At 37.6% G+C, this 13,744-nt stretch overlaps 1 long non-coding RNA gene across 1 annotated transcript; it reads left to right on the top strand.

Annotated features, from left to right (window-relative positions):
• Positions 1-765: 765 nt before the first annotated feature.
• On the top strand, positions 766-9,287 carry LOC134289971 (uncharacterized). The gene is made up of 3 exons (XR_009998773.1): positions 766-1,403; positions 1,465-5,071; positions 8,936-9,287. It is a non-coding gene; the product is annotated as an uncharacterized LOC134289971 (long non-coding RNA).
• Positions 9,288-13,744: the final 4,457 nt, after the last annotated feature.

The raw sequence follows: 13,744 nt of genomic DNA, 5'->3' as shown, positions 1-13,744 counted from the left end.
CGTGCTACTTAATGTCAAGGAGGACCTGTCACAAACTGTCACCGCGAACCGAGCTGAAAATCGCACATTGATGGTGTGGAGTGGCCAAATATCCAAAAGATCTTATCAAAATTTTGTTCCGTTTGTTGTATTTAAGAAAGATAAAATAATAATGTTTAGTTTCCCACGGCCAGCGCAACGAATCCATTTATTGTCTATCCGGTTGGAATCAAGACCGACATTCAATCAAAAATTGCCATTTTCTTGGTCCACAAGTGTCGCAACTGTTTCGCATCTAGTGCGCTGTGTTGCTGACAACAACGGGAAGGATGCGCACTACATTTGACATGATTAAAAAACGTCGCGAGTTGGGTCGCGTCGCGACTTGATTGTGCGAAGTCCGGTTTGGTGGCGGCCCGACAATATTTTCCATGCTCTGTCGCAACGAACTCAATATGCAATTAATTTTTGACCAATAATATATTTCCAAACCATTGTGCGGCGCGAGGGGGTCGACAGTAATCAATTTGCTTCAATTTCCGTGCGATAAGCCGTAATTTTCTTTGATTTTCTGAATTATTCATTATTGTTTTCATTATACCGAATATCGGTTCGAATTTCTCGGATTTTTCTCATTTTCTGCCATTTTCCAAGTTATAATCGATTTTATGCTATTTATTTTCAGCAAAATGCAAGGGGTTGGAAACTCTGACACCTCAAATTGTGTCGAACGGTGTTCCTCGGGTGATTTTTGCTATGTTCAGACTACGCCGTTGTATCATGATACAAGCGGTTTTCGTGATACAAGGCCAATATCATGTTTCTGGAACGTGATATTGCCATACATTTTTGACACCTCCAATATCACCTTCCCGAACGTGATATTCTGAATATCACGATACAACTGCTCGAAATTGCTGCTCGAATGTCGATTTTCTGGCAACCCTGGCGGGAATTTGACAGAAATGTCATTTGGAAAAGTTTGTTTTTATTGTTGTTTTCCTTGACCGAAATCAGGAGGATTGTGCTCCAAAAGCAGCAAAAATATTTCATTTTCTGCAAAACTCTTCCGCTGCGGTTATTCCGGAAAATCAGACAGCAGGTGATGGACCCGTGAATATTGCTTCGGATTAATGGAAGCTCCAGTGGTGGCCACAACGAAAGGCCCTGTGAGTGTGGAAAATTGCAATGGGAAGGAAGGAATTACTGTGGCCCGGATAGTACGATGGACTGTCACACATCGCGACACGATCATCAGAACATCGCAATTGCCGGAGGAACTTCTTCTAGAACCCACATTTCAACTTCAAGCACTTCCCCGCACAGCAACGGAGCGCTGCGATAATGTTCTGCGGCCAGAGTTCAATTTCGCAAAAGTATATCAGCAGTCAGCACCCAGATAGAATTCCAAACAGCATTTTCGGGTAAGTTGAACGACGTCCCCGCAAGTTAACTGACGATAACCGCCGTTGTTTTCTCCAACAGCATCTCCGTCTTCGAGAGCGAATCGTTTGGTGAAATTATCAGCCGTATGAGAGGCATTCCGTGATGGTGACGCGTGCCTGTGGCTAGTAGATTACCAAGCAGCAAAAAGCAAACCAATTGGTGGAATATTAGTTAACTATCCGGAAGATGTCCACCTATCTAACTACCCACTAATCCTAGTTATGTGTGTTTGTGTTGTGTGCGTACCTAGTTAAAAAAGCCACAAATAAGTGTGATATGAAGAAAAAACTTAATGTACCAAGCAGAATTCCAAATAAACTTTTTTATTCGCTTTTGTTTACGTGAATTATTCTACACATTCGATCAGGAACTACTGCAAATATGCAATGATTCTTCTTGTGATTTCTCTAGCAAGTCTAAAAAGAGCATCTGTGAATTTTTCCAGAAGGAGCTCCTGGAGGAATCCTCAGAGGGAACTCCTGGAGGAATCACCAGAGAAAACTTCTGAAGAAACCTGTGGAGCAATCCCCCGAGGAAACTCCTAGTTGGAATACGTTGATAAAACTTCTGGTAGAATTCTCAGCAGAAACTCCTGGAGGGAACTCCCGGAGGAATTGCCACAGGGAACTCCCGCAGGAATTCCTAGAAGGAATTCTTGGAGAAGTTTTCATAGGGAATCTTGGATCATGGATAAACATTGAATCTTTGGAGAATTCTTGGAAGAAGTCATTGAGATTTCTAGATAGCTCTTTAAGTGAATTCCTGACAAAGTCTTTGGAGGAATCCATGGAAGAACTCCTGGAGAAAGCCTTGGAAAAATGTCTCGAATCCTAATATTTTGAAGAGAATAATCGTGGAAGAATCTTTGAAAGATTTTCTCAAAGAACCCTTGGAGAAGTTCTTGTAGGATTTTTTATTGTAAATTTTAAGAAGTAGGTAATCAAAGAATTCCTTTATAAACTCATTCAAGTTTTCCTCAATATATACATTCAGGAATTTTTTCACGGGTTCCTTGAAAAAATTCCTCAAGGATTACTTTAAAAACTCCTTGAAAGATTCCTTCCGGAATTTTTTCGAGAGTTTCTTTAAAAACTTTTCAAGGATTATTTTAGAAATTTTTTCAAGAATTCCTTCAAGGATTCCTTCTCGAGTTCCTTTAATAACTCCTTCAAGGAATTTTTAAGGAGTAGGATTCCTTCACGAATTCCTTTAATAATAACTTCAAGGATTTCTTGAGGAGTTCCTTCAAGGATTCCTTTAGAAATTAATTCAAAGATTTCTTCAGGAATTTATTCAAAGATTCCTCCAGAAATTCCTTCAAGGATTCCTCCACATATTTCAGCAAGGATTCCTCCAGGAATTCCTTCAAGGATTTCTCCAGAAATTCCTTCAAAGATTTCTTCAGGCATTCCTTCAAGAATTTCTCAAGGAATTCCTTCAAGTATTCCTCTAGGAATTCCTTTAAAGAATTCTTCATGAATTCCTTCAAAGATTCTTCCAGCAATTTCTTCAAAGATTCCTCTAGAATTCACTCAGTGATTCCTTCAGGAATTCTTTCCAGGATTCCTTCATAAATTCCTTATGGAATTCTTTCACGAATTCCTCCATGAACTCTGTCAATGATTTCTTCGGATATACCTTTAAGGATTTTTCTAGGAATTCCTTCAAGGATTCCTCTAGGAATTCCTTCAAGGATTTCTCAAGCAATTCCTTCAAAGATTCATCCAGCAAATCCTTCAAGGATTCCTCTAGGAATTCCTTCGAGGATTTATTCAGGAATAATTTCAAGGATTCCTCCAGGAGTTCCTTCAAAGATTCCTCCAGAAATTCTTTCAATGATTCTTGCAGGGCTTCAAGGATTCATCCAGCAAATCCTTCAAGGATTCCTCCAGGAATTCCTTCGAGGATTTATTCAGGAATAATTTCAAGGATTCCTCCAAGAGTTCCTTCAAAGATTCCTCCAGAAATTCTTTCAATGATTCTTGCAGGACTTCCTTCTAGGATTCTTGCAGAAATTTCTTCAAGGATTCATCCAGAAATTCCTTCAAGGACTCCTCCAGAAATTCCTTCAAGGATTTTTCCAGATATTCCAGCAAGGATCCCTCCAGGAATTCCTTAAAGGATTCCTCCGGGAATTTCTCCAACGATTCCCCAAGAAATTCCTTCAAGGAACTTCCAGAAACTTCTTCAAGGATGCCTCCCGAAATTGCTTCAAGGATTCCTTAAGGAATTCTTTCTAAGATTCTTTCAAAATTTTCTCTAAAGATTCCTCTAGGTATTCCTTCAAGGATTTCTCCGGAAATTCCTTCAAAGATTTCTTCAGGAATTCCTTCAAGGATTTCACCAAGAATTCCATCAAGGATTCCTCCAGAAATTTCTTCAAGGATTCCTTTATAAACCCTTTCAAGGTTTCCTTAATAAATTCCTTTTGGAATTCTTTCACGGATTCCTCCATGAACTCTTTCAATGATTTCTTCGGATATTTCTTCAAGGATTTTTCAAGGAATTTCTGCAAAGAATCCTCCAATAATTCCTTCCAGAAATTCCTCCAGGAATTCCTTTGAGGATTTCTCAAGGAATTCCTTCAAAGATTCCTCCAGAAAATCTTACAAGGATTCCTCCATGAATTCCTTCGAGGATTTATTCAGCAATTCTTTCAAGGATTCCTCCAGGAGTTTCTTCAAAGATTTCTCCAGAAATTCTTTCAATGATTCTTGCAGGACTTCCTTGTAGGATTCTTGCAAAAATTCCTTCAAGGATTCATCCAGAAGTTCCTTCAAGGATTCCTCCAGAAATTCTTTCAAGGATTCTTCCAGATATTCCAGCAAGGATCCCTCCAGGAATTCCTCAAAGGATTCCTCCCGAAATTCCTACAAGGATTCCTCCAGGAATTCCTTCGGAAGTTCTTTCAAGGATTCTTCCAGGAATTCCAAGGAATTCCTTCAAGGATTCATCAAGAAATTCCTTCTAGGGTTTCTCCAGATATTCCGTCAAGGATTCCTCCAGGAATTCCTTCAACGATTCCTCCAGGAATTCCTTCAATGATTTCTTCAGAAATTCCTTCTAGGATTTCTCTAGGAATTCTCCAAGGATTCCTCCAGGAATTCCTCCAACGATTCCCCCAAAAAAATCCTTCAAGGATTCCTCCAGAAAGTTCTCCATAGATTCCTCCAGGAATTTCTTCATGGATTCCTCCAGGAATTCCTACAAGGATTTCAACAGGAATTCCTTCAAAGATTTCTTCAGGAATTCCTTCAAGGATTCTGTGGTACCTTGTGGTATGCACATAATAAATTATTGTATTACTCTATTACGTTTAGCGTGTATGTTTACATTGAGTATCTGTCATATGTGGAGATGTTGTTATTGTTGTCTAGAGTGTGAATCATTGTATGTTATATTAAAGTATCGGTAATAAAGTGTATACAAATAATGAATACAGTTGTTGAATAATCATTACAGAGAAAGATTCTCACATTGGCGACGAGAACGGTGAACAGTGCATGTGAAATTAGTTTAATTTCGGTTCGGGAAGTGTTGTCTGGAAAAAGAAAGAGATGAGTGGTGTGTGTGTGTGGTGCATGCAGAGTGGTGATGACCTCCAGGTGATGACTTGTGATTGAATTTCAACATTGGAATCAAAAAGGTAAATATTGTGTACTAACTGTTCAATATGAATAAAACGATCTATTTGTACCTTCGACTAATGACAATGATAAACCTGTGAGAGATTTTGATGGTGATCGGTATTGTTTAGTTCAAATCGATGACAATCACTATTGTCAGATAAAGAAATAAAGAACTGTGAAGAAAACCTAAGTTTTGTTGATTGTGATATTGGTACTCGTTGAATAGGGTTGTTGCCCTAAATCTAGACTTAAATGCTGAATGATGAATGAAGTATTGATTTGTTAACCGGATGGCCGAGGAAGGCGTAGAGGTGAAACAATATTTTGAAATCAAATTTTACCGTTGCTGTTAAAAGCCAGTGAAGGCGATGAAAGCCAATGAAGGCGATACAAGCTAATGAAGGCGACATTCTTGAAATAGCCGTAAAAGGCGGAAATGATTACAGATAGAAAAGCCGTTGAAGGCGGAAAGCAGGAAAAATGTTATAGGCAGAAGAGCCGACTAAGGCGAAAAACTGTCGATAACGGAAAGATCCGTCGGAGAGTGAAAAGCTGTTGAAGGCGGAAAAAGCCGTTGAAGGTGGAAATGCCGTTGAAGGCGGTAAGACCTGCAAGGCAGATATAGTCGATTCTTTGTAGAGCCGTTTAAGGCGAATTGTGTTATTAAAAATTATAGTACTAAAAACGCAACAGTGTCGTAAATTTCGTAAGAAACAGATTACCAGCCAACGCAGATTTAAGGGCTGTTGCAGATCAGAAGGAATTTCTCGGCCTATCTTGAGGCATGGGAAATTGCTTGGCTGAATCATTCAAGAAACCGTTTTTTCTTCGATCGCAGTACGCAGTTGCGAAAAAATGACAGTTCAAATGGCAGTCACCGTAGAAAGTTTCTGCCAGGAATCGTTCTAGAAGTTTCTTGAGCGATTTCTCTTGAACTCCAATCTGGGCTTTTTAGTTAAATTGAACCATTCAAAATGAAATTTCACACCAATTAAGTGGCAGCTCAGAAGGCGAAAGACAAAACTAAACTTTAGGCTGAGCGTGACTAGAAAAACAGGAACGAATAGTATTTGAATATGTTCCAAATGCGATTATAACTGAGCTGATACTGAGATTGTTGTGGACCCACCTCAGGTGATATATATTGAAGTTATCATTGCTCAGCAAAGTATAATAAGTCTACGAGACATAAAAAGGGTTGGCTCTTGAAACCAAATTAATATGAAGACATGATTTAACTAATGCTTTGTCCTGTTACAAGACTAAAAATGTAACTTCAAGAAAATTAACATCAATGTGTGAGAATAATTAAACTGTCTTGGTAGTTTGCAAGATATGAATTTTTGACTGACAGTTAAAGCATTCGTTGAAGCTAGACGACATATTCAGAGCAGTTGCTAACCACTAACCTGTTAAGTATCATGCTAGTCAAATGGCTAGTTGAATTGGATATTTAAAAAAATCGAACAATAAAAAATGAAACTTTTCGGCTTAACTAGAAGTCTCAGGAATTCGAGTAAAAAGCGCTTTATAACCTATTGAATGTGTTGTCAGGAGGGGCATTTTGACTTATGATTGCCTAACACTGGATATAGTGCCATTTTTGCTAATGAGTGGCCATCTTGCCAAGAACTGTGGCACAAGTTAGAGAACAAGGTACAGCATTACGCTCAACAACAAATTCTGCGCAATAATTTCCTTATAGGAAGAGACAAATTTTGATCAGTTGAAGAAGTATTGAAACTATTATTGAGGAGAATAACGTACAGTATATCAAAAGCACAAGATATTGGAATAAAAAAAGATAATCATTTCTGTAACTACAGGAATAGATATATCTAATGAAAGCTGGATTATGAGGTTTGTTTTTCAGTCGAGCTTATTAATGCAAACAGGTACCATTACTAACATGTTACCTTGATTGAATTTTTAGATTTCATACACTGAAAAAACTGCAAATATTGTATGCATGTGTCGCTCACATAGATTTTTGCAATTTGTCATAGATAACCCTATTCATGTGTAGATACACATAGTTTATATAAGGTCCATCGATTTTATGTGTGATCCAGCGTGGAAAACGAATATGTGTGTATAAATAAAATTTATATATCAAATTCATGGATTTTTACCAATAAAAATGCGTGTACATGTATAAGTGATATTTGTGTTATGAGTTCATTGAAAATTTGAATAAAAACGTGCTTTAAATTGTTTCAGTACAAAGAAATGAATCGTAGAGGCAAGCGTAAGGGCCATCATGACACAGACAATCATGGTCAGTGTGCACTACGTCAGACTTGTAGTCGTTAACAAAAAAAATATGAGGATGTATTTCATCGAAAAAATGTGAAATAAGTGATATGATAGACAGATGATTGAGCTTTGCAATAATGCAGAATATTCTAGTCCGATCCAACGAACTGAGAATATTATCAGTATGATAGGCATATGTAGAAAATCAAAGTTACTTAAAGATAAAAAGTTCTAAATTTTGACGGTACATTGAATGCGAATAATTTGGAAAAGGCTTGTTGAAATAGCTTCATTAGGTATCTAGAGTGAGAACATAACATGTTGAGGTGCTTTTGCAATATTTTGGAGGTACACCATTAAAATAAGTCCTACAGTTCAGAACCCAAAAGAGCGACATCAAAGGAACAAATTTTTGGTTTTGTAATGTTAAAATAGGTTTGATTCAGCACGAATCACCAGTTAATGAGGGAAAATATGCATCGTAGAATGTAAACCTATTGAACGACCAAACCGTAAAAATAAATTCATTCAGTTTGAAAGGTAAATGGTAAATCATAAGAATTCCGAAATTATCGGAAACATGGTTCCTAAAACCGTGGACACCTATATAGGTGAACCGTCGAAAAGTGCTCCAATAAGATGATCGATTTATTTTGTTATCTGGAGAAAATTGCTTTGTATATAATAATTGGCTACTATCATTACGTTTACGGTTGGAAGCCGAAGTGACTGGCGGGGTGAAAATTGATGTTTAACCTACTTATAAACATAGCAACTCGATTTAGATTAGTGCTAATTTCAGCTCTTAAGTAGCTTAATGATGCGCAATACCAGCAACCGGTTCAAATTTACGTCACAACTGCAACTTTGCATGTGCTTAAATGCGTGACTTCGATTTGGTACTGCGACAATGATGTATGTATTAAGAATTTGAGATAATTATAGGATTACAACATGAAAAAAAAGAATGAATATTAATATTCTACTATACTTTCAAACAGCTAGTGCGGGTGCGAGTTTTGTGAACAATATATATAAAATTTAATTAAAAAAATTGATGTTTTCAAGTTTTCAAATTACTATTTAGCTAAAACTAGTATTACAAATATTGCTTTGGACAAGTGACGTTTTTCAAAATCGTGATTTGATTTAAAAAAAGTATCAATCCCTTCGATATTTAGAAAACAAAATCTGTTAAGCCAAACTTCTGAATATATTCTGAACAAGAAACGAGTTCCAGCAAAGTTCGCCAAAAAAAAAACATAAAATAAAATAGTGTTTGTATGACACTTGGACACTTTGGATCGAAAACGAGTTAATGGATATTGATAATTTTTCCACTGTAACATTCGTGCAGTGTTCCGACATATTAGTTAAAAAAAATGTCTGAATCATAATCTGAATATACATACCTTTTGTATGAGATTCTTCTATGAAAGGACATGTCAAAAAAAATCAGTGGGCAGTATACAATGTTTGCATGCTAGCTGTCATTGAAAACATTTGAGAAGAGGAAAGCAATTTAAATAATTCATCAGCAAAGTTAATATTTAGCTTGACACTCAGTATTAAAAATATTTTGGGATTTGGGAAAATATTTGGGTCAAAATAATATTTCTTTTTAGGTACAACCACAAGTAACGGCCAAGTAATTTACCAAAATGCCGAGCAGAGATGGATGACCAAATGGATGACTGTACTTCTAATTTTGATGTGAGACTGAAGCGAGACGTTTATAAACTGAGGAGACTATAAGCGAAACAACGTGGAGTGACCTTGCTGCGGATCTGGAGAAAAAACGAGATGTGGTACCTTGTGGTATGCACATAATAAATTATTGTATTACTCTATTACGTTTAGCGTGTATGTTTACATTGAGTATCTGTCATATGTGGAGATGTTGTTATTGTTGTCTAGAGTGTGAATCATTGTATGTTATATTAAAGTATCGGTAATAAAGTGTATACAAATAATGAATACAGTTGTTGAATAATCATTACAGAGAAAGATTCTCACAGATTCCTCCAGGAATTCTGTTTAGGATTCCTCCAGGAAATTCTTCAAGGATTCCTTAAAGAATTTTCTCTGAGATTCCTCCAGAAATTCCTCAAAATTTTCCCAAGGATCCCTCCAGGAATTCCTTCAAGAATTTCTCCAGGAATTCTTCAGGAATTCCTTCAAGGATTTCTTCTGGACTTCCTTCAAGGATTCTCCAGGAATTCCTTCAAGAATTTCTTCAGGAACTCCTTCAAGAATTTGAAGAATTCCTTCAGGGATTTATCAAGGAATTTTTTCAAGGATTCTTCCAGTATTTTTGTCAAGGATTCCTCCAGCAATTCCTTTAAGGATTTCTCAAGGAATTCCTTCAAGGATTCCTCCAGAAATTCCTTCATAGGTTTCTCTAGGAATTTCTCCGATCATCTCCTGGAAGTTCTTCCTGGATTCCCTGCAACGATTCCTCTAGGAATTCCTTCCAGGATTCCTCCATAAATTCCTTCGAAGATTTATTCAGGAATCCCTTCAAGGATTTTTCCAGGAATTCCTTCGAAGATTACTTCAGGATATCCTTTAAGAATTCCATAACGAATCCTTTTCAAGTTTCCTCCAGGAATTCCTTCAAGTGGTTCCTTCAAGGATTCCTCCATGATTTTTTAAAGATTTTCTTCAGGAATTCATTCAAGAATTCCTTTAGAAATTCATACAAGAATTCCTTTAGAAATTCCTTTAAGGGTCTTTTAGAAACTTTCTGAAGAAATCCTTAAGGGAATTACTGAGGCTATCCTTGTAGGAATTTCTAAAGAAACCCTTGAGAGCTTTCTTAAAGGAATCCTTGAAGGAATTCCTGAAGGAATATTTGAAGGAGTCCTTAAAGAAACTCCTGAAAAATAAAAATAAATATCTAAATATAAAAACTTAATTCCTGAAGGACTCGTCGAAGGAATTCCTGAAGGAATTTTTAACTGAACTCCAGAAGTAATATTTGAATTAATTTCTGATAAATGTCTTCTCTAAATTCTTGGAGAAATCCTCGAAGGAATTCCTGAAAAAATCTTCGGAGGAATTCCTGGAAGAATCTTTGAAGGACTTTCTGAAGGAATCCTTGGAGGAATTCCTGGAGAAATCCTCGAAGGAATTCCAGGAGGAATCTTTGAAGGAATTTCTTGAGGAATCCTAGAAAGAATTCCTGGTGGAATCCTTGAAGGAATCCCTGAAAAAATCCTCGAAGGAATTCCTGGAGGAATCCTTGAAGGAATTCTCGAAGAAATCCTTGATGGAATTCTTGAAAAAAACCCTGAAGGCAATTCCTGAAGGAATTTGTAAAGGAATTCTTGGGGGAATTCATAAAGATATCTTTAAAGAAATTACTGTATCCTTGTAGAAATTTCTGAAAGAATCATTGAAGGCACTCACTCCCAAATAAATCTGGAAGGCATTCCTAAAGCAATCCTTGAATGAACTTATACAGTAAGGACCCAATTTTGTCAGCCACATTTTGCGGCAATCTTTTTGCTCTCATTATCTTACGGTCACATTTTAGGCAATTGATACAGGGATAAAAAGTTTGAAAAACTGTTTAAGTTTTTGAAGAGAGCAAAAAATGTGTTCCGAAAAGGGGCTGACAAAATCGGGTCACTTATGTAATGGAATCCTTAGCAGAACTGCTGAAAGAATCCTGAATGAATCCTCGGAAGAATTCCTAAAGGAATCCCTAAAAGAATTCCTATAGAAATCCTTCAGGGCATTCCTGGAGAAATCTTTGAATGAATTTTCAAAAGAATTCATGAATGAATTCTTGATGGAATTTCTGAAGGAATCCTTGAAAGAATTCCTGAAGGAGTCCTTGAAGGAATTCTTGAATGAATCCTTGAAGGAATTCCTTAAGGAATCGTAGAAGGAATTCCTGAAGAAATTTTTGAAGGAATCCTCGAAAGAATTCCTGAATGAATCATTGAAGGTATTCTTGAAGGCACTCCTACAGAATTTCTTAAAGGAATTCCAAAAGCATTTCCTGAATGAATTTATAGTCCTTAACAGAACTGCTGAAGGAACCCTGAAGGAATCCTGGAGAAAATCCTGAAGGAATCCCTGAAATAATCCCTGAAGGAAACCTATAAGGAATTCCTAGAGAAATTCTTGAAGGAATTTCCAAAAGAATTCATGGATTAATCCTTGATGGGGTATCTGAAGAAATTCCTGAAGAAATCTTGAAGAATTCCTTGAAGGAACCTTTGAGTAAATTCCTTGAAGGAATTCCTGAAGGAATCCTTGAAGGAATTTCTGAAGGAATCCTTGAAGGAATTTCTGAAAGAATTGCTGAAGGAATCCTTGAAGGAATTTCTCGAAGGAATTCCTAAAGAAATCCTTGAAGGAATTCCTAAAGGCATCCTTGAAAAAAAATTATAAAGGAATCCTTAGCAAAACTGCTGGAGGAATTCTAAAGGAATCCTAGAAGGCAACCTCGAAAGATATCGTAAAAGAAACCTTGAAGGTATTCCTGAAGGAATCCTATAAGAAATCTTGGAAGGAATTTGATGGAAAATATTGATGGAATTCCTGGATGTCTCCTTGAAAAAAAATCTAAAAGAATCCTTGAAGGAATTCCTAGAGAAAACCTAGAAACAATTCTCGAAGGAACTCCTGAAAGAATTAATGAAGGAATTCTTGAAAGAAGTCCTTAAGGAATCCTTTAAATCCGTGAAAAGATCCTTGAAGGAATTTCTGAATTGATTCTTTAAGGAATCCCCAGAGGAAACTTCTGGAGAAATCTTCAAAGGGAGCTTCTGGAGGAATTCCCAGAGTGAACTCCTGGAGTAATATCCAGAAAGTGATCCTGGCGGAATCCACAGAACGAATTTCTAGCGCAATTTTCAGATGGAACATCTGGAGGAATCCCCATAGAGAACTTCTAGAGGAATCCGCAGAGGGAACTTCAAGAAAAAAAAATCCAGAGGGAACTCCTGGGGGAATCTTCAGAGATTTTTTTTGGAGGAACGCCCAGAGAAAACTCTCGCAGGAATCCAGAGAGGGAACTCCTGGAAGAATCCCCAGCAAAAACTTCTGGATGAGCGCCCAGAGGTAACACCTTGAAGAATCCCCAGAGGAAACTCCTGGATGAATCCCCGGAAGGAATTCCTGCAGGAATCCCTAGGAGGCCCGCTAGAAGTCCTCGCCAGATTGAATTCCCAGAAAAATTTTCAAATTGATCGCTGTGTGAATCTGCAGAGGGAACTCGGAAGAAATCTCCGAAAACAAGTTCGTGGAGGAAACCCCGGAAAGGATTCCTGGAAAAATCTTCGGGAATTCCTGGAGGTATCTCTGGAGCTGCTAAATAAATCTCCAAGCGAAATTGCTGGGGGCAGCACCGAAGGATTTCTTCCCGTGAGTAATTCCTTGATAAATCTTTGGAATTAATTCCTGGGAGAATGCTGGAATTAATTACTAGAGGAATCCCAAGAGGGTACTCCTGAAAGATTCACCGAAGATTGAGGAGTCTCTGAAAGGAACCCTCATAGCTATTCCTTGTAGGATTCTCAAAAGGAAACTCCTGCAGGATTTGCCAGATAAAAATCGTCGAGAAATTGTTAAATGGATTCCTTGCATAATCTGCAGAGGGAATTTTCAGAGCACTACGAAATTTTGGAGGGTACTCCAAAGTGAATTGCCAGAGGAAGCATATAAAAAAGAACACATCCAACAAGGATTCCGGTAGCTTGATCCGAAGCTTCATGCGAATACCTTTTTTTTGGCCACAGTAGTATTCATTCAGTTGTAAGACATTCTAGGCATCTCAGAGCAGTTAAATGTCCACATCACGTCGTTGCTCTGGCAGCTGATGATGTGAATTCTGCAGTGTAGGTTCCGCGCGTGGATCTGGGTTCCGGCCTAGGTTCCGGCTAAAAATCCACAACACTATTATGGTTCCAGTTCAAAACCGAATTAGCGACATTTTTTCTTTGACTTCCGCTGCTTTTGTCTTGCGTTAAACACAATGTCGGAAGTGGGGCGCTGTATAGAGCACCAGGTGTACAATACAGCGCCCCACTTCCGACATTGTGTTTAACGCAAGGCAAAAGCAGCGGAAGTCAAAGAAAAAATGTCGCTAATTCGGTTTTGAACTGGAAACATAATAATAACCAGAACATTTCAAAACAAATTGTCTGATGTAGAAAAACACGGGATAAAACAAAGTGGAAATGAAAAAGATGAAGAATTGTAAACATGTTTACATCTGAATATCACCTGTCAAGCAATATCACCTAAAGCCCAGTGTGAACGGTTTCGTGATATTGTAATATCACTTTGCTTGTATCATGATATAACTCTGTAGTCTGAACATGGCATTTGGGTGCTTTTGGGTGTTTCTGTGTGTTTGACAGCGACTTTGACATATCTCTGCGAGACGTCAATTTTTTTGTGTTTCTCCAATATTTCTG

The sequence above is a fragment of the Aedes albopictus genome, chromosome 3 (assembly GCF_035046485.1).
Source record: "Aedes albopictus strain Foshan chromosome 3, AalbF5, whole genome shotgun sequence".
NCBI lineage: Eukaryota > Metazoa > Arthropoda > Insecta > Diptera > Culicidae > Aedes > Aedes albopictus.
Note: the sequence above shows the minus strand (reverse complement) of the source record. Positions and strands in the feature narration are given on the sequence as shown.